This window comes from Nipponia nippon, unplaced genomic scaffold (genome assembly GCF_047370975.1).
Source record: "Nipponia nippon isolate SJK-2023a ecotype South Korea unplaced genomic scaffold, ASM4737097v1 scaffold_5, whole genome shotgun sequence".
Taxonomy (NCBI): Eukaryota; Metazoa; Chordata; class Aves; order Pelecaniformes; family Threskiornithidae; genus Nipponia; species Nipponia nippon.
In genome coordinates this window covers 37532388-37553366 of record NW_028262369.1, presented here as the reverse complement: position 1 = coordinate 37553366, position 20979 = coordinate 37532388, and the positions used below count along the sequence as shown (strand labels likewise).

The 20979-nt window shown below is 42.5% G+C and overlaps 1 long non-coding RNA gene across 1 annotated transcript; it reads right to left on the bottom strand.

Moving 5' to 3' along the window:
* Positions 1-4580: 4580 nt before the first annotated feature.
* LOC148052132 (uncharacterized) lies at positions 4581-20632 on the bottom strand. The gene is made up of 3 exons (XR_015699045.1): positions 20432-20632; positions 7347-7631; positions 4581-6230 (listed from the first exon to the last, which is right to left on the bottom strand). It is a non-coding gene; the product is annotated as an uncharacterized LOC148052132 (long non-coding RNA).
* Positions 20633-20979: the final 347 nt, after the last annotated feature.

Genomic DNA, 20979 nt, shown 5'->3' with positions numbered 1-20979 from the left:
TTCAAAATATTTCTTTTTACCAAAAAAAGAGGTCCCCTCTTTGCCCAGACGCATGTTCTGTTTCCCCTTCCTTTCTGATGGACGCTTTGGCGAAAGAGAGATTTGTTTTATGACATTTACTACATTTGTTGTGCTGACATCATAGAGTCAACGAGAACAAGTATTTATACTTCTATTATACCTTCATTGAACTGAACAAGGTGTTCAACAGGACATTTTAATTATAATCCCACTTCTAACAGCATGAGTAAAGGTGTTTAAAAAACACAATCAAGCATGAAATAGAACAGTAAACATGCCATTTCAATTACAAAATTATGTATAAGCACATCCTTGCGCAGCACAACATTTGAAGACTCAGAGAAATGCTAAAATCCTATCTGAAACCCTGAGAGGTTTTGTGCACGGGATTGAAGGAGCCAAAATGCTCTCTCTTCATGCTCTCCCGTGGACTCACCCTGAATTTTTGACTCCAGAGAGAAACTCACAAAAAGTCCCAAACTGACAATTTTTGTACAGATTTCCATGGAGGGAGACTAGCCATAAGTTTTTCTGCGTTGCAGTGTCATGTCATGTTTGGGGAACTCTTTTCTACTTCCCGGCCCAATGGTGCTGAAATTGAAAAGCAAATGCACTGGCAGATGCTTGCATTGTTACCCACCACCATCTACCTGTACTGGTACTAACTGCTCTCCGCCAGGAATGCAACGGAGTAAATACTGTATCATCTTTATAGGTATGTGTGACCCACCAGAAACTCCTGGACATCTATGGTCTTTCTGGGCACAGCAGGATACGGGGCAGCCCTGCAAAGTGCTGTAAATCCCCTGGGCTGCAAGGAGGGAGGATTTCATTCCTCACTCAACACCACTATACTGTGGACTTCATCAAGTCCCTGGTTCAGAGAACTGATGCAATATATCGTTTTACAGTGGACACTTGGGGGAACATATTGAACTCCAAAATTGCACTCTGGAAACAGCAGCGGAGCTGCCTTCCCATTGCAGAGATTCTCAGTCCAGGAGCTTGTGAGCAAGTAAGTAAATGATGCCTCAGTTTGGCAGAGTCCACCCCCTCGCCAGTAAATCAACAGGCGCTGCTTAAAATAATACAACAAGGTTGTCACAGAAGCCTGGCAGGTGTGACAGACTGCTGTAATTCAGGGCTTCTCAGTATTGTAGGCAAAAGGGAAGGTTGCTGCTCCAGAGATTAGGGCTGGGGACAGGATAGGGAGGTCTGTTCTGTCCGGATGGAGGCAAGCATGCGGAGAAAGGGCAGCTGGGATGGGAAGCTGGCAGTCGGGGGTAGACTCGCTAGCTTTCTGCAGCCAGACGGGAGCGTGGACAAAGGCCACTGCTAGGTGGGACTTTCCCCTGGCCTTCAGGCAAACTGCTGTCTCCAAAGCAGCAGCACGATGCCCACTTACTTCAGCACTGTGGAAGCACATATCAAACAGGCAATGAGGTTGCAGTCACTTTGCTGCCCTAAATAATTGCCTGCTTGGCCAATGTGTAGAGCCAGCTCTGATGGGCACCTATCAGAAAGACCTGGCCACAGCGCTGTCCCGCTAAGCAAAGATGACTACCTTTTCTTTTCTGCCTGTGATACCATTGGGCGCCCCAGGAGCAGTTGGCAACGCGGTGAATATTCTTAGCAAAGCATGGCCAAACTACCCGAGCCTGTCCTCTACAGCCCTTGGGGAGACAGTTTCTCCACACAGCCCCAGAGAGGAGAAAATCGGAACAACTTGCATTTCTGCCATGCAGGTTAGACTTGAGCCAATGCTGGATGCATTAAGTTCCCAAAGACATCTGGAGATCATAATGTAAAATCTGGTGCTATCTCGTGATCTGGACTATTATCTTTTCCACAAACCGTACTGTTCTGTTTAATAGACTACATGATTGTCCCTGGTATTGAATAGTCTTCTAGAAAATCTGACCTGGAAATTACTCTGCTATTGTGATTTGAAATGAATAACTTTCTCAAGAATTTTATGGTCACTTAGATGAACCTGCAAATACAGCAGATAATTAGGTGAAGTATATAAGAATCAGTATTTAATAATCTACACATACATGTAAAAGCATTTGATTGACAAACTATACTGGCATCTGTAGGTATTTAATAGCACAGACGGCATTGAAAGTTCAGCTGCTATCCCTTTTTTGAAATACAATTTGTTACTCTCTCACTAGCCTTTCAGAGCTGAAGGAAAAACTCGGCATATTTTTTCCGTTTCTGGAAGAACCTGTCTTTCTCAGAATGCCAGAGCACCTCATTAGTGGAAGCCTTGGTTAGCTTGTAGATAGCTGGCAGAGGTGTTTTGTTGTGCTTGTTTCCACTTCGTTTTTCCCCGCTATTATGAGTAAGTAGAAGTAAAAGCATAGTTTTCATTGCCTTTAATGGGAGCAGAATCTGCTTTTACTTCATAGCTATTTTCCATTCTTCCCCTGGCACTACACAGAAACACATGTGAGGTGAGACACGGCTGTGAGGTGACTTGGCGGTGAGGGTTCCAAAAGCCAACACTAAATGCAGATAACATATTTTTGACTAGTTATGCACATTTACAGGCATAACTGTACAGAAATTTAAGAGAAGTACTATATGGAGAAGTCATTAACTGAGATTTAAATTTGGGAAATACAGGAAATATGGGAAAACCTAAAATTTCAGGCCGGTGTTTAACATCTCTCGACTTCAAGCAAATCAGCAAATGGGGCAAGGCTGTGAAGTTCATTTATACTAGAAGAAATAAACATGAGACCTACCTGATTCCTGCATCTTTTCCTTGAATGTACCACTTTTGTTAGAGGAAAGCCGTGCTGGTTTTGCTGTCTTTCAGAACTGCCGGAACCAGTTCAGGTCCTCCCCAGCTTCTGAATAAATCAGGTTCCAAGCTCTGCAACCGAACAGCTCCACAGAAGGTTCTCCATGGGCTTCTCACCACCAGGTATAACTCAGGGCATAATTAGAAATTGGGATCATAACTAGTTAGGCCGGAATAGTTACAAGAAGTAATGATGCATGGGAAGGAGAGCATCTCATTCGATGAAGAGAACATCATTTTCAGGGTCAATTTTAGAAAGCCACATGTTTTTATCTGTACATTCAATACAGAAGAAAGCATGGAGCTTGGCATTTGAATGGTCAGATTTTAAATTGAAGCCATTGTTCAAACATCTTCCTTTGCAATGAGAAGCAGAAACAGCCTGGGTGAAGATAATCTTAGTCTGACTCCCAGCTCCCTGTTTGGCTCCCCTGTGCAATTCAAGAGCGGTCTCAGGGCTGGTCTACATGTGCCTGCCTCCAGTAGGTGTTTGTTTCTCTTCCCCAGGCATGGGCATGCCCAGGGAACGAAGCCGGTGCAGGAGGACTTTGTGACCCTATCTGCTGGGCGTTGCTGAGCCCCAGAGCCCGAGCTGCGGCCTCTGCCACCACCAGCCAGGACACTGTGCACCGCTCCGGGCCTGGGCACCAGGAGCACCAGCCAAGCTCACAGATGGAGAGGCAGCAGAGAGCGGCGACACCAGCTCATCAGCAGGCCCAAGGGTTGTCAAGGGTTGTGGCAGGCAGGAAGGCAAAGGAGAGTGAAAAGGAGGTAGCTGAGAGATGATACAACTGCTGTGCAGAGCACAGCCACAATGGCAGCTGTAATCACAGAGAAAACAGAGTGTCTGTCTGAAACACTATTTCTGCTTTGTTGTGTAAATACGGGAACTATGACTTCATGTCTCACACTTGAAGAGACGTACGCTTGGGCTTGTTTTCTTCTATATCAGAGCTCTAAGAAATCCAAAATGTGTCTCTCTATTTCAGTTCTGGCTCGAGGTTAATCTCTAGAAACAAGTAATGTAACATTTCCATCTATCTTTTGTACTCTTTTGGCGGTTTTAATTATACTAATATGCTATGACAATTTAAACAAGACACATCTCAGCTTCTGGCCTGCTCTGTAGTGGTTCAGCTGCTACATGTGCTCCAGCATATTTTGCTCAGACAGGCTGCTGCTGGAGGCAGGGGGGAGGCAGAATAGTGCCCTTCTGTCATGAGAGATTTCATTGCACTGATCATTGTATGTTTGACAGATTCTTTGTCAATGTCAAGTGTCTTTTGTGGTTAAGCCCAGTAAAGCTAAAACAAAAGGTCTCCTAGATATTAGATATATAGTGACATTACTGAATTCACTTGGAGGCAGTAATTTTTTGTCAGCCTATGAAAAGAAAAATGGAGCTAATGGGAAAACAAAAGGAAGATGCCGGCGTGCCTTTTTAGCTATTTTTGTTTATGTCAGACATTATGATTGACATCTGGCCCCAAACACCCCTTCAACCATTGAGGCTGGTGTCATGAAACAAAACAAAGAGAAACTGCCAGCCAAGAAAACACCACTGGCTCAGAAAGCACTGCTTTTTGTTTATTTTCTTTTAAGCATTTCATTTTCAGTAATCAGTATCATTACACAAAAGTAGTTCACTCACATGCGCCCCCCACTTACTAATTGGACTTTTAAGTTTCCTTCTTGTTTGCTTTCTTCCTGCCTGCTTGAACGGCACCAGCGTGCTGGTTTGGTTGGATGACAGTCTGTCATAACAGTGATGTTTGAGGTTAGTGAAAACTGACGTGAAAAATACAATCCACTGGCCTTTAACTGAAATAGCAGCTCTGGTTTTTGTGGAGTTGGCAGGCAGCATTTTTAAACCCCTTTCACAGTGAAGGCAGTTACAACATGTTTTTCTCTGTATCAAGCAGTTCCATCATGAAGTACATTATCTACATCTGTTGTCATATCAGGATATTGCCTTTGAAGAGCAGTTTGCTGTTTCTTGTGTGGGCGCTTCTCTTGTTGAAGTGCCCTAAAAGGGTTAAGGGGATTCTGTGGTCATTCTCCAGGGCCAGGCCAATTACAAAGGTTTAAAATTTGTTTAAGAGTGAGTTTTGGGAAATATCTATCAGTGACCAGAATAGGTCCTGCAGACACACAACGCCAAGGAGTCTTTGTCACCAGCGTTCTGCAAGTGCTGTAGAATTTCAGAGACTTGGTCAAAATTATACATCAGCAGGAGGAAATTATTCCTTAAATTTCTAACTTCATCTTGGAAGCATGATGCTGAACATAACAATAACAAAAGAAGACTTTTCACAAGATGAGAGCAAGACAGTCCATCAGCCACTTCCCTCCATACAGCTATATGCTGAAATCATATCAGAACTCTTACCTTACCAAAAAAGATCTTAATCACTTAAAAAAACTTCTGAGGAAGTTGGCCCTTGAATGCATCACGTGTGCTGGAGCTAAACATGCTCACACTTTTTTAATAGGGTACCTTTCAGTATTGAACACAGGGATATATTCTCCTGTAGAAGCACACACTTAACTCCCCTCAGCATTAATAGCAGATAGGCTCACACATCGAGTGGAGAATTTCTCTCTGTCTCTTTGCACAGTGCTCTAAAAAGAACTTTGAAGAAATTGAGAAAAACAGAGAGAGCAGTATATTAATTTTAATGAGATGAAAGCAGTACATGTCATTCCTAAATTTCATGGAAAATGCACCGGTAGTAACAAAGATGAGTAGAAAATTTCAAAATCATCTTGAGCAGCATTAAAATCAGTCTTCCCTGATGTTCTGTTTTCCCCTTCTTTTCAAAGCACATACATTAAACTCATTTTATGCTTATAATGTATATAATGATTCTAGACAACATAAGAAGGACACTGGGATTCTTCCTATTTCAACGTATAAAGTGGCAAGCCAATTTATGCAGCTTAAACCATTGCTAAAGAAGATGTATCAAAAATTGCCTGTGATCATTACAAATAACAGCCTGAAATGTTCACAAGAAGCTGTTTGCTTATCATATTTTCATTAAAACATCTTTTCACCTGCTTTGCTTTTCCCATGCCTGTAACCTGCATTGTAATCAGTCTTATTAACTGAGAACATAAATATGATTTATTATGGTCTGATAATGGAAGCTGCATGGACTAAGAGAAGGGATATATTGTCCTTTGATAAAATGGCTCTTTTCTGTCAAATAGAGCTCTATCATGAGAGCATGCAGAATGTAGTGAGTGATTATTTCCTGAGGGTGAATGATGGCAGAACCCTACAGAAAATCTTCTTGTTGGCCATGACAGCCTCCGAGTGTCCCCAAATCTCACCGAGTTTGACAACCTGCAGACACTTTTGATGAACTGTATTCTTCTGTCAGAGACAGCCTGTCTGGGAGGAGAAAAGGGAACCTTTATCGTCTGATCTGCTATTATTGTCTTGATCTTTTATAAGCAATCTCTAATGCACATGAATATAATATCCTTTCACACAAGTGCCAAACATAATAGAAATGTAGTTAAAGGACCCTTTTCCCGGTTATGTAAATGTCCTAATACCATAATTAGAAAAGATGGTTTGTGAATGATAGCGGTAAGGAAAGGGTAATCAAAATGTTTTAACATCATCTTTCAGTTTTAAAGACCAAAATCTGTGATAAATAGCATTTATGGCAGATACGGGGAACCAGCTTGTGCTGAAGCTTTTACCTAAAAGAGAATAGTTTTGAGCACAAAACTGGTGTTATATTTTCATAAAACACATAAATGGCTGCTGGTCTTAAGCCAGGAATGATTACTGGCAGATATGACTTAAAGAAAATGAGTATTCCACTCAAAATCCCTCCATGGCTGTTATAGAAAGAACAAAGCGTTATTATTAAGTAGTGTATTTGGACAAAGGGGTGTTCAAGACCAACTAAAGTTCGCCAACAAATCTGTCTTTTATCTATGTCCAGAAGAACAAGCATAACAAAATCTTTTCAATTAACAGCTGTACACATTAGCAAAACACTCGTCTTTCTCAGCTCAAGCAGTCTGGCTTATTTATCACAAAAAAATGAAATGTTTGGGGGGAAGGTTTCCAAGTTGCCCAGAAAAAGCAAGATACTTGATTTTTCATTAACCTTTTGACATCTGGAGCTGGGATGTCCCAGTATTAACTACTAATGGTCTTTTGCATTACCAGTTGGTGTTGAGAGAAGTCCCAATTGTCAGAGTCAAAAGGTTAATCAGCAATTTCACACTGGCAATGTGGTCAGAGTTTGCATGTTACTGCCTGAACAGGAGGAAGAAGAAAATGAAGACACTAACAGAAAACAACATCCCAACATTATTAAATCCCTCTCGTATTTTTTTGTTGGAAAATATTTCATGATCTATTTACTAAATATTTTGACGTTTTAGAGGACTTTGCAAAACTTTGCTGAGAAGTCCAGGTCCAAATATGTGACCAACTTGTTTGGTTTATTCTACTTTTCATAAGGAAAAAAGAAAAAAATTTACTCACCCACCAGGTGTTCAGCCCAGGCCAGTGTGAAGGAAAAGTCTTCCCAGTCTGTTACCCATGGAGGTTTAAAAAAAACCTGTCCAACTGGGGCTAAATCAGCCTGAGAGTCATGTCCTGTCTCCTGGAGGTGAAGACACCTGAATGCCCGTTCATTCAGGGTGAATTTCATGGTGCAGATGCCATATCAGGGATGAAGTATGTCCAATGGCAAAAACCCGAGTGTAGACTTTTCCCTCCTGCCCTCTTCTGCCTTAGTTGTAGAAAATAGGTCCACAGCAGCATTCCCTTAACAAACATGGACAGCAATGTTATTACACGTGAAAGTCCTCGTATAAACAGCCACGCCAGTACCTCAGCTGGTATCGTTCGACCAGAAGTAGCCATAGCATACTTTGGCTTGTGGCCCAAGAGCTCTCCTAGCCATAGCAAAACCAGATTTATTTTCCAAAAGAAAATAAAAAATATTTCTGAAAACTTTACAGCTTGGCATTTGCTACCAATAACAATGTTCACACAAAATGACTTCTCATTTGCCCTGGCAATATCTGAAATTGTTAACCATTGTTTATCTTGTGTCTAGCCCTGATCAAAAGCCTTCTGATGTCACCGTATGGATCAGACCAGTTGTTCTATGTTTTTGAGATGTTCTATCTTTTGCCTATGGCTAAGACAAATAAGTAGCAAATCTTGCCCTAAATAACATCCTTCATCCTGGATATTTTCTGCATCACATAGTTCCTCTTGTCTCTTTCTCCAGTTCCAAAAAAATCTACGAACGAAATCTTCTCTTGATTGCTTCAGTTTTAATGGGGAAAGGATTTTACCCTGAAATGTTCTGAAAAAAATTATCAATCTTTTCAAGTGCCCTATTACTTAGTCCACCAATTAGCTGACTATGGAGCCTGAGTGTCCTTGTACATCTTCCCAGTCCCCATCTGTATACTTGGCTGCATATGTTTATGCAATTAGAAATGGTGAAAATCTAATAAAATTAGGACAAACCTGAGTGAGACATAATTCTGTTTAATCTCTCAAACTGGATTGTTGAAAGCTTGCTGAATTCCCCAAACCTCTCTCAGGTGCCAATGAATGAGTCAATATCATACCAAAGATCTCACAGCATAGCAGACGTAAATTGTACTTCCAGAATTTCATACACACCCTCAAATAATGAATCTAATGCTTCTAAAGTAATGTCAGGAAAAAAAGCAGTTTCCTCCAGTTACCAGCATCGTACTTGGTGGCCCAGAATGGAAAAATGGAGAATACACGGCAGATTTGCATGGGGAAGGAGTGGTCACCTTAAAGGCTTGTGCCTTCCTATGGCAGTAATAGAACAACCCAAGCCTTCTACTTTCAGGGGAGGACCACTGATATTATCACACTGGGCTTTGCTAGATCCCCTAGGAAGACCTGAAAAACTCAACAAGATGGGAGAAGATGGGAGAAGCTTTCTTTCATCTCAATGTGATGCCTCTCCAGGCTTTTCTTTTAAAAGCCTGTCTTACACTTTGTTTTGTACTGCAATGGGAAGTGATGGTTTGCGTAGAAATAATCATCAGTCTGGAAGAATCCCACACCACTCCATACCTGTGTCCTCTCACCGTTCACCATTCAAGAGAAGCCAGGAAAGGAAGTGAAGAATGATTTTTGGCTGAAACTAGGGGTAATTTTCTTTGAAAGGGAGAACAGAATTATTTAGGGTTGAAGCACAGTAGAGCAATTAATAACGCTGTTCTTGGAAGAAAGGCCCCAAGATCTTTTATCTCAAGTTGTGAGGGCTTTGGTTTTGCATCTAAGCCAAACTATGTATTTGTTGCAGAATGGGACACTTCAGTTTGAGAAGTAAGATGTAAGGGTTGTGGCCTTGGGTCCATAGCTTAGAAAAAAATGTCTTCAGATCAACCAGTTCCTTTTCTTTCCCCCCCCTGTATGTTTATCCTTTGCATAGACTTCATCTCCAAGTACATGCCTTGTTTACTTTGTGAGATCTTACAGAATTTCAGCCAGGAGGTGACCAGGCCAGAAACAGGTCTCCCATAATCACACAACTGAGGTACTGCTCCCACTCATACACTTTGGGATGCTGAGGTGGTAGAAAATAGAGCTGGAAGGGATCATAAAAAGTCCAATACCTGACAGTATTTCCCAGATTTTTGACTACTCTGTCATTGAAATCCTCCAGTGATGGAGACTTCATCACCGCTCCAGTCAATTATCCTACCAGATAACTGTCCTTTCCTAAGTGACAAAAACAGTCTAACAGTGAGAGAGACTGATTGCTTTTTTAGACAATATATGTTTTGCTCAAATACAACTTAAATGTATTTATGCCTTTCACCTTGTTTCTTCTCCATTTATTTCTGTCTCTGTTACCTCTCCTTCACCTTTTTTTTTACTTCATCTTTCTCCCTACTACCTCACCACTTTTTCGTTAAGGTACTCCCTTTCTTTTTTGTCTTTTGATCTATGACGTACGTGCTCTTTGACCCCTTGTATTTCTTCTCTTCTTTGTGTCTTTCCAAAAACATGAGAAACAGACTCTCATGTGCCAGTGGCCTCGCTGCAGAGACCCGCCTCTTGTCATCTCTCCAGAGGGGAGCCAAAATGCCACATTTTCATTCATTGCATCAAAACCACTTTTCTTAAACGATGAGAAATTATACAGATGTATTCAAATTCAAGTCTAAAGGTGATGTTCTTGAGCTGTGACTGAAGAGCATAGTCTATGGGAAGCACATGATCTGCTCTGACCATGCACATGCAGGGGTAGGCATTACATAGCCTCTGAAAAAGGAAATCAAAACTCCTGACAGTCATGTTAACAGATGTCTGCTTCCTGCTGACTGTTAGGGTATTTCATGTCCAAAATTAGTTATAACACGTCTGGACCTACAGGTTCAAGAACACCAGATTAAGTGACTTTGTCTGTAATTTATGCCAGGGAAGGTACCATCAAGAAGAGTTAAGATGGAGCATCACCATAGGCAGAGAATTGTTTTACTTTTGTCCTCTCAAGCCAGGCCCATTGTGTTATTTTAATGTAAATGTAATACATAAGCACGGTAGCTTATGTATGGAGTGCCCTCTGGCACTTCAGGCTGCTTGGCCTAACAGGTATTTGGGGACGTCAAGATAATCTCCAAAATTCAGTGCAGCTCAAACACCAACGTTTCTTAAAAAACAACTGTTTCAACTTACTCTTTCAATTTTTGATGGAAAATTATCAAAGAGGTGACTACCCCTGCCATGGCAGGAAGCAGTATGATAAATAAAGGGGAGGACTAAGGAGAGCTTACTCCACACTTAAGAGCAGAAAACAAGTTTGTTTTCCAACACATCTGTTTCATGGCGCATTGTTGCTGCAATATAAATTTTTTGAACCGCAGTGTTTTCCTATCTGCTTTGACCAGGGTCTGTGCTTGAAAGGGCTGAGTGCAGTGGTCTGAAGCAAGACTGCTGTGGGCATCTGATAAAGGAGCTGTTTGCATTAGCACTGAGGATCCACAGCAACGAGGTCTCAGACTGTGCCTTTCCATAGAAGGTCTGAACATAAAGCAGGGAAACTACACTTGGTCTTGGGAGGCAGAGGTTCTGTGTCCCCTGCATGATCTCAGACAATATATTTCTTCTCTCCAAGCCTCAGTTTTTCCCCTGAAATAAGGACTGACAGCTTCCTGTCTTCTCTCTCTGGACTCGTGGCTTTTTTGGCTAGTGGCTGTTCCTGATTATGGGTAGGTCTGATGACTGTGAGTCTGACCTCCAGGAGGCCTCTGGACACTTCTATATTATATTTGATAATGAAGCCTCCTGTCTCATCCAATCAAGACAGAAAAAGAAAGTCAGACCAGAGGAAACTGGCTCAGCACAAAATGGCAGCCTCGGTGGAGTAAAGTCAGAGCCATTAGCTATTGACTACTATGGAAATACTGAAACTGCATCAGGGATTTCTTTTTTTAATTGCTATTTAGGGATTTAAATGAGATTTTTAAAAAGAAAGAAAGACAGAATGTTTAGTCTACAATCACTCTTTGCTGCCAATACAGGCTATCATATAAATTACTTAGACACTTTTAAAAATACATTATTTACTCAATAACCCATAATGGGTCCAGAGCTCCTTTTACACGCTATTATAGAAGTACATAATTGCTGAATTTTCAAATGGATATTTCTTCTAGGCAATAGTCTGTAATGGCTCCTTCAAAGCTCTTAGGCTTTTATCATATGAAGGCCTAAGTAGAAAATGTTTAGTTCACTGATCATTGACCTAATACAGAGCAACAGCTTCTCTGGAACAACTATTGTCTGCTAGGGCAGATGATGTATGAATGACATTTTAAAAAATTCTTGGAAGTATGTGCTAGGGAAAAATTACTGTTCATGTGCAAAGCAAATACTGCTGATGAGATCCTCAGAGTTCTTTTGTTTGATTCTGCTTGGTTTCGTTTCTTAGTTTCTGTGCAAGCCCAAGAACAAAAGAAAACAGTGGGAGTTGTGTATGAAATGAGAACTCAGTCTAGGACCCATTTGGATCAATGATGAGAGACATTTCCATGTTCTCAGAGGTCATTCAGCTCAACTAAAAATTGTCTCAAATGAAAATGCAGGTATTTAGTACACATTACAATGTAAGAAGCTGAATTCTGAAATCAGGGAAGTAAGGAATGCTGCAATGGGGCAAATCACATTTCTTAAAATCATACTGAACACAGAAAAACCCACAGGTCTATCCTAAGCATGATCCAGAAAGCAAAAAGGCAACTTGACATGTTTTCAGAGCTACTGCTGTGAATCTCACAATTACTGAGTTGCTGTTCTCTACTTACATTTAGCTTTGAAGTTTGCTGCCTCCATTTCAGATATGAAGAAAGGTTCAGGTTCCTAAAAGCTTGGTGTATGAAAACATATTTTCTCTCCCTGCAAACTTTGGGTAGTAAAGCCCAAGGAGGCACTACTGCTGAATGAACGTCAACTGGGTCTAGGTGCAGGACCAGAGAGGATGGATGTGAGCTGGGGGCAGAGTCAGGCAGAGACCCTGACAGAGGCTGAAGGACACCTCCAGCTCTGAGCCTGATGGGCCAGGGGAGAGGTCCTCGCTGGGTGGCACAGCTCCCTCACGGGCTTGGGGCTGGTGGCAATGGGAAGTGCAGCTCACCACAGGAGGCTACCAAATAGCCAGCTCAGGAGCTGGATGTGATCTTAACAGCTTGTGCCATCAAACCAGACCAACAACCCCCAGCACAGCGCTGGGTTGTATGTGACCTGACATGAGAAGCTCTTCCATGCCTTTTATTAGTGGATTTCTCCAGCCCAGTAAGGCTGCCTGGGATTCCTACTATTCTGGCATGATTAACAGAAAAAAATACAGTTGCTGGCAATTCTAATAGTTCCTTCTGTTTGATGCATCTGATCGAAGAGAAACTGAAATCACAGACCAATATGCAACCAGGCTGCACCAGTTAGCCTCATCATGCAAATGAGGCACACTTGCAGGCGAACTTATTAGAGATCAAATAGTTTTAGGCACCGCGGATAATGAAGGCAGAGCGCTTATGTTGCAACAGTCAGAGCTGGAATTTAATCATGTTGTTGATATCTACTGCAACAGCGAACAAGCGCAGAAACAGCCACAAAAATCAAACTGTTAGAATGAAAGGAAGGTATAAACCAGACAAATAATAATAATAATAAAAAAAAGACTCAAACCAAGAAACTTAGTGGTTTCAAGAAGGAATAATCTTGCCAGTTAGATCTGGAAAGACCTCGAGCCCTGCTTCTTTTGGCTGAGCAGCTGGAAAAGTGGGGGTTGCAAGAAGAAGCTGACGGGGTGTCACTGTCCGTTCCAAGAGAGAAATGACTCTGCATACCTGTGGGGATGGCCCTGCAAAGGGAGAGGGGAATGGCCTGCAGGACGATGCTTGGAAATCAACCATGAGGTGAAACATAGCCCACACTGGGAAGCAGCATCTCCTAGGAAAGAATTCAGAAAGAAAAAGAGAAACAGCCTCCTGGGGTGGAAGTTATAACAGAAGTTACACAACTAACAGGCTGGATTAGCAATCTGGTAGGCATTAAGAATAAATAAATTCTGCAGAGGCATTAGCCCCTTCTGTCTCAATACACCCCTCACACGCTCCCACCATCCTTTATGCAAACACCTGGGGAGACTCCGACCAGACCCACAAAGGTTTGCTTGTTTCAAGGAGCAAAGATGAGATCCAGCAGGTGAAAGCTGCAAAATGGAAACATTTGGATTCCTTTTGGCAGGCAGAAATGGCTAAAAATACCGTCTGGCATTTCTTCTAATACCAGTTGGTAGTAGAAGAGCTCCAAAGATGTCAACAGGAAGCCCTAGAGGTTAGAGGGAATGATGTAACCGCATGTGACATAATGCTTGGTGTAGAGATTTCCTGGAATTGATTAGTGCCATTCATGATAACAGCAGCCAGCGAGAGTGTGAGGACTGGGTGAAGGCCCAGGCAGCATTCAGGCGTTGGATATTTTTCTTTCCCTTTTAACGCCATGTCTGGTCTCATTGTTTCAGATGCATAATACAATAACTGCGTGGTAGGTATTCCCATGTAGCTTTGCCTGGGAAGAGTTTGAAGCAGCTCACGCACCAGCAACGCGCAGCTACTCCCACGCAAAAGGCCAAAGAGACAACTGCAGAGGTGGAAGGACGACGAAGACTCCCGGGTCCTCCTTCCTCTAGAATATCCTCCCCTCCGTTCCTCTCTTGTTCCTTGAAGTATAAGATGCAGTCAGGTCATCCTCATCGGTATATTGTTTTATGCCTAGCCTATATACAAAAGCTATGAAGTGCCATCTATATTTAACGGGAGGCCTCTGATCTCTGTGAGTGGGTGGAAATTGATAGTGAGTGACATGGACGCTGACAATGGTACACAAACTCCGCAACACTCTTAAAACTTTTAATTGCATTTTAAAGTAATGTAACAAGGCAATGTTTAATGAGTACTTTGTTTAAGAAATTCTGACTTTATAAGCTAATTAAAGAGAAGGAAGGGTTGCTGCACTAGGGCAACAAATCCAGGCTGCTGAATGTCTATACTACAGCAACGTGTAGTTCAAATTCAACTGGCAGCCTTGCAAATCTCCAGCCAGCCAGCATGAATGATTTTTTTTTTTTTGACTGGCAAATACATTATTATTATCGTCGTGATTATGTTAATAGAAAAAAGTAAAGGAGAGGCAAGTAGTTTTTTGCCAGGGCTGGTAAATTTTCATGACACTTTTTGCAAAGCTGTCATATGGCTGGGTTAGATGAAACTGGAAGGCTTTATGTGCGTAGCATTTAACTTTAAACATTCTTCATGGAAACTTACACGGCACATAATTTACATATTCAATACCAGTGACAATTTACTTCTCCCATCTGAGCAGGGCTTTCAACTATGCCACTTGAACTAAATTAATAAACAGTAATTAGAGAATGTTGTGCGAGCGAGCTGTTGATGTTGAGAAGATTCTAATCAACACCTTCTTTTAAGGGCCAATTAAAGCTGAATGTATGCAATATAAACATCTTCTTGTATTTAGACATGAACTGGCGAACAAGGTAAAAAATAAAAATCAGAACAATTAGAGCAGGTTAGAGATGATCTAATGGAATGATCGTGAAAGCAGCAGTAATTTCTAAAAACCAATGGCCACCTTCCATGGTGAAGCACTAACAACTTGTGCAAGTTAATTCTGACTAGGATAAACCTTCATGCTTTCATTGACAGGCTTTTCTCTGAAAGCAGCTCTGCATCTGCCTCCAGTTTCCACTGCAGTATTTACCTGTCTGTAAGACAACCCTGCATCTAAAGTGAGTCCAGAGCTGCAGTAGAAAGAAGACTTCCCAGGGGGGAGGCAGTAAAGGTGAATGTACCCATCCCATTAATGCTGCCTCGTAGCAGAGCAAGAGGCTCCCCGGCAGGTGATCTGGGGAAGGATTTGCACAGTGCAGCCCCCACCAGCACTGCTGGTGGGAATACAAACACAAGGATGAGCCTGAGCGAGAGGTAAAGCTGCCCCAAATTGTCTCATATCTATTACTGGGGAAGAGCAGCATAGGGGCAGTTACACCAGAGCAGCTAATGAACTTGTACCTGTTGCCTGTGTGTACTCCTTCACCTCACTGGAAACATAAGGTGGTTTATTCCTGAAAGGTGAATTTAAGACAGCCCTTCTTTCCAAAATTCCTGAAGGACAGAGGAAAGGCCATCTTTGATTAAAACAGAGATGATCCTTAGTGTACCAAAGGGAGCCTGCAGTAGCAACACAGACTTGTGTATCACCATTACGAACTGTCAGTAAGTTAAAAATAAGCATAACTTCATCCAAACCACAGCTCACTGCTTCCTAAAGCACATCTAAAAAAAAAAAAAATCATCTAAGCTGGTGCAATGAAGCACATGCAAAATTTGTCCTCCAAGTTAGAAGTTACAACAGGCTAATAAAGGTAAGGGAAACATCTGTTCCAATACTGCACCAGTATCATTTGGAGAAAATGACTCCATCACTTACGGCCATTTGGTATCCAGAAATACTACCACAGTAATAGGATGTTGTCACCTCAGGCTCTACTGAAATCTACAGGAATTTTACTTGTTTAAGAATTATAGGATTAGGCACATGATCAGTGTTTCTTCCCTTTGAAAAATAAACATTTCCACTTACCATTTCTATAGCGGTGCGAGATCATTATCTTGCGACAGTATTTGGTTCCACTGGCATTATCTCCTAATTAGCTATTTAAAAATATATGTAAGAGGGTGGAGGTGGCGAGTGGGCTTGTAAACCTGACAGGTCTGATATGTTCTTACAAGCTCTGCTAATCCCAGCCCTTGAAAATATATTAGTAAGGCCAAGCTAGCACTTTAAAGAACAACACAGCAAAAGCCTCACGTCTTGAACTCCAGGAGTTCAGCACGCAGCAGAAGGGCTCCCGCACTGAGAGCAAAGCCCCGGGAAGCGGGAGCAGGGAGGAGTGGGAAGCAGCACGCCAAATGGGAAACCAGCCCTGGAAAGAGGGGCACCATTGAAAGGCTGACAACCTCTACAGCATGGTCAGCCCTGCGTTACAGTTGTATCATCGCCTAACGTGTTTGGTGTAGGACTTCGGGGGACTTCTGAAAAGCCAAGCCCAGAGAATTTTACCAGGGATGAGAAGATGCAAGTAATACAAAGGGAAAAGATCTAACAGACTGTGTTCGATATCCTCTGCACTGTCTCTATGTCCTGAGAGATTATTCCGTTTATAGGCACAAAATCATGAAAGCTTTCTCCAAGATGCTTCATAGTATATGAGCAGGTCTGGGATTTCAGTTTGTGGCATGGTAAGAATTAGGAAGATGGGTATTCTGGTATGCTGGACTTGTTTTTTCTCCCAAGAGTTAGGTTTAATTCCTAACAAACTCTCTTTGTAAAAGAGAAACTAGGACACATGTATACACAACAAGTCATTTTGGAGGTACTCAGACGCACGCAGGGAGCATCCCCTCAGCAACAGGATTCTTCTAACCTTCAGCAGAGCTAAGAACTATGATTTGTTTCTGTTTCCGAGTTGCTTTTAAACCTCAATTCAGTAAATGTGTTGGTGATTTTCAGGGTATTCTGAACAGTGGAAAGCAGCAAAGTAAGTGTCTGAAGAATACTGATAGTACGAGACAGGCTCTAAACTGCCATTTACTCCAATATCTGCGGTTAGATTCAATATGCAGCATGCAATATGATTTTTATTCTGATCAGATGGAATTTCTAGGCCTGAATCTGCTTGCAATAACCATGGTCCATCAGTAACTTCACAGCAAATAGGGAGGTATGGAGGAAAGAACTGATGTAAGCAGGAAGGGACTGAGTCTACATTAATGTTCTCTATAGCTTTTTGTTTTCCATTGAAAGTTTTCTCTTGCCTAAAGTCACTTCTGTCCTTTTTTCACACCTCTTCAAGTCCACTTGGTGAATAAATTAAATGAAATTCCTCACTTGCCCTTAATGCTTTTTAAATGCAAGCCAAGTCTCTTGGCTTTTCATACCTGGACATCTACTTTTTTTAAAATGCTATTGGACAATTTCTCTCTCTTTCATAGGCTGGTGCTTTGGCCCGTATGCACCCTGTGCGCTCCCTAAGGCTCATGCATAACTGCAATGGACGATTAGTCCAATTAAGTCTCCAACAATTTCAATGGCTTATGCAAGAGTAGATGGGGCACAATATGTAATTTCAGCTTTTTTTGTGAGGGTTTTCAATCCTTCCATGAACTAAAATCATTTTATCAGTTTCTCTCTCTTTCTTTCTTTCTTTTTTTTTTTTAAATTTGTCCCATTAAACTACAGAACTGGAACATATTCATGAATAGTTTCTTTCTGCTTTAACTCAAGGAGTTCCTGACATAACAAAAACTGGTAATTAACTGGCTCAAAGACTTTTACAATAGCCTCTTTAAATAAGTCCTAGCATGCGGCACTTGCAGCACTGACTCCACATTGCTGATACCACTGCAATGCACCCTCTATTAAACAAGGTTTGCTACTCTACCTCTGCATCAATTCTTGGCTTTTTTCTCCACTGCCCTCCTACTTGGAAACACCGAAGTCCTCCAAGACTTCTTTGTGTGGCAAAGGCTAACCAGCTCCTCCATGGTGGGTCCCTGCTCTCGGCCCACTTGGCTTTGTGCCACTCCCTTAAACACCCGGGTATCAGAGGGCCACTCGTCACCAGCGTAAGGACCGAGTGGCGGGTCTCCCGCGGCTGGGCACGGCTCAGCCTCTCCTCCTAGCTGGTGCCACAGGCTGCTCTGTGCTTTCGGCGCTGATGCATTTTGGCACACTTTGGCAGTCCCCGCTACCTGCCCCCTGTTCCACGCCTCCTCAGAGGGGCTCTTCCTGGGGGAAGAATCAGGCCTCGAGTTTTCAGATTTCACTCAGCAGTGTGTGAGTTGTAGCTGCTGCTGCATGTTGGCTCTAAGCATAGTTGGTTTTGCCTACTCATGCTTATCTCCCCTGGTTACAATACATTCTGTTTCTGATGAAAATATTACTCTGATGAGTGTTTCTCAGGCTCCACCATACTTCTGTGCTTCCTGCTAACTAGCACAAGCCTTATTGTTGCAGTTCCTCCTATTTTGCATCATTTGTAGATCTAGCAATTTGGCTTGTAAATAGCATGAAAGAAAGCATTAATGTATAACGTCCCCCAGTGCTCCAGACGGATTGGTTCACTGTGGAACAATTACATACATATGTGCTAGCCTATATTTCTTGTAAAATCAAATCATGTAAGGATGCCTCAGCCAGAACAAGCCATAAAGCCAGACAAGGCATGGAAAAAAACATCCCCAAATATGTACTGCTTAAATTATAAAACTCTAAAAAAATAAAGCAAAATTGAAAAGGGCAAAGGAGACAAAATGTAAACACAAGCTTTCATACGCTCTGTGTAATATAGAATGAATGTCATTTTGACATGCTGGTATCATGAGCTGCCAATATAGTTCAGAAAAGAAAGGGATATCTCCAGAATCATGGCAATGCTGCTTTCTCGCATCAAAGCCAGTTACAAGATCTATGTCTGTGGTTGCCAGGTCTAACTGCCTACTTGGAAACTAAACCAGGAGAAATAATTTCCTAAGTAATTGTATTTAAAGTGTCCAGAAAGATCATGAATCTTCAGAACCCCCTTTGGAAACGCAGCCCTTTTAGTGGGGGCTCACAACCACCCCCCCTCAGTGCAACGAGTGCCTCACTGCAGCTGAAAGCTCCCCAAAACCTGCTGCACTCAGGCCTTCTGTAGGACGTCAGTGAGGCAATGGTAACACACCGCTAAGCTGATTTTACGCCTTTGAAAAATCTCCTCCTTAACACAAATATTCCATCACTGTCAGCTGAACACATTTAACTTTTGAATTAATGTTATTTTCAAGAGGTCAGACATGTGACAGTAACAACAGTCTTTTGCCAAGCCATGTATTTCAGGTCTGCATCTGAATTTCCCCAGAGCCCGGTATTGTTTAAATACGAGTAACTAACTCTGGCTCATTGCTAATGCAAAACTTCTGTTCCCCGGACTCCTTCAGGGCTCCGCTCGTGGCTTGCTTCCCCACACAGCCATGGGGAGGCAGATCCACTCGGTGCCCTCTCCTGCGGTCCGCACTGCTTAGCAGGTCAGAGGGACCTAACAGCCAGCAGCTAAGAGTAACGGCAGTCGTTTTTCCTCCGATTTTGTCCCCATCCCAAAGACTGCCAGCTGTTTCAGCGGAGGTTTAGATGACAGCCACATCGTTTGTGAAAACTCATGCCTCCACCGAGGGCCACAGGTGCCAGGCTCCGCTGGGCACTGGGACAGGGGTACCTCCAGCATGGCTGCTGGTCTGCCTGGTGCTTGTGGGGTGGTGGAGAGGAGCGAAGGCCTCTGGGAAGAGGGGCAGCGGCTGCCTACGTTCATGGCTGGGCTCTCCCAGAGGAAGAGGAAGGCGATCTCCACTCTTAAGGATGGTCTCTTTTATATTACATTGCAATTGTACAAAATACCAAATCGGTGCTCTGTGCAGTGTCTTTTTGGCGGTTATACAGCTCTAGGACATTCAGAAGTATTTCAGGAAGCACTATTTGTGGAGGTACATGCAGCTGGAAGGTGCCTGGGCTTTGGCTTTGGTGGAAACAAGTAACATGTCTGCTCCACCGCACCAATCCCTGCGACTCTGGCAGCCATCAGTTAGTTGCAGCAGGCTTTGGGACAGGACTGCTGTGTGCGTGGTGCCACAGCCCAGTCGCCATGATAAGCAAAGTCGCAGATTTCTGCAGTACAGTTTCACAGCAAGCCTGCTCTCACCGAATTAACTATTAGAATCATAGAATCATAGAACTGTTTAGGTTGGAAAGGACCTTTAAGATCATCAAGTCCAACTGGTAACCTAGCATGGTTAACGGTTATTAACGCAGTATTAACAATACCAAGCAATATTGCATAAACATTGACATTAGTTTACCCCATGCAGTAATGCTGTAAATCCCGCTCTGCCACTGTGAGCTGCTGAGAGGATTTTGGGGGGCACAGCCCCCTTCTCTGAACCTACCTCCAGGGAGCTGTACGTGGCCAGTTCCCGGGACTCCTTTTCTCTCTGTCTCAGCACAGGTGGGGTCCAGATCTTCTGTCAGTTAAATTTTATTTTCCAGCCTGCTTTGTAATTCAGATAGTGTTTTGGTTCAGTTGGCTGGCACGGAGTATTTTCACCACACCCTTGTCTCTTCAGACAAACAACCTCTTTTCTAACCTCTGGCAGAGCTAAACCTAGTGAGTAAGAAGAAACAGTAGTTAAGGCATAATAAATAAAGCCACCCTGAAGAAATACCTACACAAAGCAAGATGAATGGGCATCATCTACCTGGACAGTGTTGCTGCTAAACATGGGAGGAATAAATCAGACGTGTCAGGTGCACTAGGACACCTGACAAACAGGGAACGACGTTTCTTGAAACCGTAGTTTTATCTCTGCTTGTTTGGATCAAACACTTGTAATAGTTGTGGATTAATTTCCTTCCCATAGTCAAAACAATAAAAGCCAGGCACCATTTTATTAATTTCCAAACCAGCGTCAGATAAGCAGAATTGCATTTAAAAAAG